This window comes from Grampus griseus (assembly GCF_964374135.1).
Source record: "Grampus griseus genome assembly, chromosome: 5".
Lineage (NCBI taxonomy): Eukaryota > Metazoa > Chordata > Mammalia > Artiodactyla > Delphinidae > Grampus > Grampus griseus.
In genome coordinates, this window is record NC_138998.1 from 99,881,609 (window position 1) to 99,887,608 (window position 6,000).

Below are 6,000 nucleotides of genomic sequence, written 5' to 3' on the forward strand. Positions count from 1 at the left end.
GACCTAACTTGGCTCCTAGAAGCAGAGATCCATTCATAAATCAAGAATCCCACATATATTCATTTATGTATAAGCACTCTGTCTCTTGACAGCAGAAAGAAAAAGAATATTTATATTGCAAACGATCTCTAGCTGCCCATGTCCGTTAACTGGGAAGAAGTAAAAGCTAGTTTTACTCTTAGATAAGGCCTATTTTATAAGAAAAAATTTTAGGTGGCTTGAAATACTGTGCTGATCCTTCCCCTAATAGACTTCTTACTAACAGTTGGTTTAAAAAAAGTGCTTGTGCAATGATGGGTAATTAAAAAGGAAACAGTACTTGATCTACACAAAGATGCTACAATCCAACAAAAGAAAGAAAGAAATGGCAGATGAAGTTTCCCCAGGCAGGAATAAAATGCAGTTTTATAAAATAGATTAAAAGTGAGACTATAGTTTGCTGTGAATTAAATACACAATTAAGCAACAGCTTCTATGATGGAAGATAATGAGAAATATCTTCAAGAGCTCAGGGAAGAGATTGTGAGAAAACAGATGAGGATGATGATAATGATAGTGATGAACATCATCATCATTATCAAATTTTACTAACACATTTAACAGTTACTCCAGGAAATCTTAATTGTAGTTGAAATACATTAACTGATTAGTACCTCTTAGCAACCTTATCAAATAAGTACTACTATTATCCACCAGTTTTTGAGTGAGGAAGGAGAGGGACATAGAGATTGAAAAGGTGGTCCAAAACTAAATAATGAAATATAAGTGAGGATCTAGAAACAGGCCCACACATGTACAGTCTCCAGATATGTAAAGAAAGCAACACTGATGTATAGTGGAAAAAGGATGGTCTTTTAAAATAAATAATGCTGGGTCACTTAGATACCCATAAGAAAAAAAATGTGTTTTGATTCCTGTCTCACACCGTGCAGGGTTCTTCAGAGAAATAGAATCAATAGGATTCAAATTATTTTATACATTCAAAAGGAGATTATATTATGAAGAAATGGCTCACAGATTATGGAGGCTAAGTCCATGGTCTGCCGTCTGCAAGCTGGAAACCAAGGAAAGCCAGTGGTATAATTCAGTTGAAGTTCAAAGGCTTCAGCCAAGCTCATAGTCCTTCAACACTAAGAACCAAGGTAGCCAATGATGTAATAAATCCCAGTCAGAGGGCAAGAGAAAATGAGATGAGATGTGAAGCATCAGTGAGGCATGAAAAAAGGGGTAAATTCCTTTGCCTTTTGTTCTGTACTGGCCCTCAAAGGATAGGGTGATGCCCACCCACATTGCATAGGGCAGTCTACTGAGTCCACCAATTCAGATGCTGATCTCATGGGAAAAACCCCTCACAGACACATCCAGAAATAATGTTTAATCTGGGCACCCCAGGACCAATCAAGTTGATACCTAAAATTAACCATCACACACCATAAAATAATATCAGTTGCAGGTAGATCACAGATCAAAATATAGAAATATGGTTGTTTAGGGGTACAAACTTGGCAATGAGTAATAAATAAGCCCTAGAGATCTAATGCACAGTAAGTAAATATAGAAAACAACATTGTATTGTAATCATCAAACTTGCTAAGAGACTTTATTATTCCAATCACTAAAAAGAAATGATAGTTATGTGACTTGATAGAGGTTTTAATTATTGATGCAATGGCAATCATATTACAATGCATAAATGTATCAAATCAACATGTTGTACACCTTAACTTTACATGTTACATGTCAAGAATATTTCAATAAAAAAGAACACTGGTAATAATGATATTTCTAAGAAAAACTATAGAAGTATAATAGTCAAGTCTTTAGAAGAAAATATGGGAGAATATCTTTAGACATTAGATTAGTCTGTCTTCTTAAACAAAGCACCAAAACAATAATTGTAAGAAAAATATGCATAAATTGGATTATATTAAAGTTAATAACTATGTTCTTCAATAGATACCAATAAGTAAAAAGACAATTCACATAAAACACATATCTGATAAAAGGACTCATAGTCAAAATATGAAAAAAAAAGCTTCAAATCAGCAAGTAAATAAGAAACAGTCTAATAGCAAAATAAGCAAAAAACTAGAACAGACATCTCACTTAGTAAAGGATACCCAAACAGTAAATATATAAAAATATTCTTAAAATTATTTGAGAAATCAAACAGGGAAATGTTAATTAAAACCACAATGTGACACTATTATGTACCCATCACAGTGACTGAAATGAGAAAAAGACAAAATATTAAGTGTTGGCCTAACTATCAAAAATCAGTACTCTCCTACACCGTTAATGGAGAATAATTCAGAACAGCATTCCTCATGCAACAGGAATTCCACACTGAACCCTGCAGTAATGAGAGCTTCACTCAGGTCACATACAGATGAGAAGTGTGGCTCAAATATAAAAGTCATAGATAAAAAAATGCACCCAACATCGCTTCTCAAAGAAATTGTGAGCAATAGTTCTCAAAATTTTGATTTCAGAATCCCTTTTCACTCTTAAAATTATTGAGGACTATAACTAGCTTTTGTTTGTATATTATGTTATTAATATTTACCATATTAGAATGAAAACATTTTAAAACATATAGTAATGAATATAAAAAGAATATAAAATTTATTACATGTTAAAGAAATAATGGAGTTTTTAAAAAATAAATATATCCCTGTGACACTGGAGTAGGCAAAGTTTTTAAGGAGACTATGAAGAGAACAAATTGACAATAAATATATAAAATTGTGCCTAAAACATTGATCATCCAATGAATACAATTTAGATGGGAATGGAATACACACCCATCAGAATGGCTAAAATTAGAAAAATTAAAAACCGTGTTTGGAAAGTATATAATAATATTACAGGTCAATAAACTTCTAAGTATTCTGTTCACATCTTTAATCCCAAGTTTTGTTTCACAACTAGATAGTCTCTGTGGTGTTTACTTACATTATTCATGAAAAATTAATTTAACACTTATCTCATTACAGAAAAAATATTTTATACCTTTAGCACTATTTTAAGGTACTGTAATGCAAATTTATTTGAAAACTTTTAGACCTATATGATGCATTAGAAAGTAATTCCGTGTTTATTGTTCAATAAAGAAAAAGCATCAGCATTTGTTAGAGACATAAATCATAAATACAGTTTTTGTGCAACTACCTATTCAATAGCATGTTTTCTGTCATGTCTCTTTGGATGTATAATATAAATATATAGATTTTAGACACATGTGCTTTTGCATGTGTGATATGTCAATATCTCTCAATCATATTTTCTACATGTATTTATTAATTCTATTAGTGTTTACAGGTTTTTAGATAAACTCAAATAATCCATTTGTAGCTATTTTAAGTTGACCAGTGGTTACTTAAGCGACTGCCTAATATTTTTCAGGTACTGAATGAACAAAAGAAAATTAACACTAAAGTTCCCAGTAATAAAATGGAAGAATTTTAGGTGAAAGCAATGAAATCATTAACCTCTAATGTTTTAGCATCTTGTATAATTTCATAATATTGAGGTAAAATGCTACTTTTTATACATCTAAAATGTAGAGTAAGAGAAGAAGAGGCAGAATATAATCTACCAAAACTTCTGGGTAATTTCTTAGTAATACATAAATATACATATTTTTGGCAGCATATGTTTATTCATATGTATGTACAATCAAAAGTATGCATCTGATCTTTGAGCTAAAAGATGCTGCTCGAAACTCCCTGAAGTAGCTACCTAAAACTCCCTAAAATATTATCTTCAAAGAGCAAGGATACATGGAGTTGAGTTCAATTACTCATGTGCCTCTAAATTAAAAGTAATAAGAGTGATCTGTGCAAATGATAATAAATCAAAGTTGGCTACAACACATTTTAAAGAATAAACTGACATTGGAAATATTTTTTTCTTAAATCCTGTATTTTATATCCAAGCTTTTGTGAGAAGCAATAGGATTTGAGAATACGAGTAGGTATCCCACCGAAATAATTCCTCTTTGACATACACCTGAAGTCATTTCTTTTCTTTTCATTACATTAAGACCTTACCTTGTGGGCAGCTCATTGAAAGTGAGAGCCAACATTCCTATCAAGCCTCTGAAATAAACTCTGTTGGTAGGACCAAACATCTTAGGGAACTACAATCAATTACTCAATGATTATGAGCAGTTTTGTTGTCAAGAGAAGAGCAGAAAAGTGTTTCCTGCTAATAGATGTAACACTGTGGGGATTTTTTTTAATTGAAGTATATAGTTCATTTACAATATTATGTTAGTTTCAGGTGTACAGCATAGCGATCTGGGGATTTTTTTTTGTATATTATATTCCATTATAGGTTATTACAAGATATTGGGTATAATTCCCTGTGCTATACAGTAAATCCTTGTTGCTTATCTGTTTTTTTGCATAGTAGTTTGTATTTGTTAATCCTATACTCCTAATTTGTCCCTCCCCCTGCTTTGGTAACCATAATTTTATTTTGTTTGTTTGTTTTGATACATACACTAAGTCAACATGAGCTTTGGCAGAAAAGAAACAAAAGCGTGTCTCATATCAGCCATTAGTGTTTTCTAATTTAATCACTATGCTAATTATTCTATCACAAATAGCATGTTGCAAAAATATATTATCAAGATTAATCCATGCTCATATGTTTATTGAAATCTTACAAGTTCCCTTTATCAGTGCTTAAATATCTTTGCTTATACATTAAATCTAATTTACTTACTAAATTTCGGAATGCTATTAAGGTGACTTAATTATTTATATGTCATATAGCTTGGAGATATCACAGCAAATGTAAATGCCTAATATGTGTAATAATTTTACATGCATATTTGATTATAATAATGCTATAAAATATTATTCTAATTACAAATAAAGACTCCAAGCATCCTTTCTGGCAGACAAAAGGTTGGATTCACTTTCAGTTTGACCACAAAACACACACTGTTCCCATTTTGCTACTTTCACCTCAATATAAAATAATAGTTGCATAAAAAACACTCATAGTAGGAATTCTTTCTATATACATAAAACCCTACTCTGAACATTATTCTCTCAAATACATTAAGCTCACTGTTTTTATTAAAGTTATCTAATAAAATAATCTCTTTTTAGCATCATTAGAGAAATTAAGAGTAGAATGAACATTATTATAGCAAGATAAGCATAGAAGAAAAGTCAAACAACAAAAACCAATTCATAGTTGAATTTAAATTTAACTTTCTATTTCCAGCTTACCTTAAAAAACACATTTGGTGGCCACTTTTCAGAGCGACTGTGTCAGAAGAATAACTACCTAGTTTCAGTTTAATGGTAGTATTTTTAAACTTTGATATTACATATTAATTTGTGCTATACCTTAGTGGACCAAAATACTTTGTGTAGGTTTCCTCCAAGTGACCAACACCATAGTATTGTATTAAAATAAATTAAGAATGAATAGTAGTCAATAATTTTTCCAGTAATCTAATTAATATTTAACTTTTATTGAAAGCATTTTTATTTCCCCAGTTTTTGGGGTCTTCTACAAATATAAATTTCCTTTAAATTATTGAAATCTACATATTTCTTTTTATTATTCAACTGACACTCTTTTGTGGAAAAGATAAACCTTTCCCTTTTTTTATTAGAAAGTTTGGAAAAGAGAGAAGCTGAAAGAAAACAAAATGCATTAAAAACATAAATATAAACAAAACACAGGAACTAGTTCATTCCATTAAATAATTTCAATCTGTTCTGAAGCACAGAATTCTTAAACTTGATCTATGCTTAGTTTTCCAACTATATTAATGAAAAATATGCTAAATTGCCATGATTTTCAAATACATTTGAATTTTTTTAAAGATGAAAATAAGGAGTAAAAAACTAGCTTTGTCCTCTTATAAAGTTATGGCCTTGTTAATTAAAAGTCTCCTAACTGTAGAAACTACAATAAAATTTAGAGGCTCTTAAAGCAGATGCTTTTTATCAGAATATTTCAGTCTATGAAGTT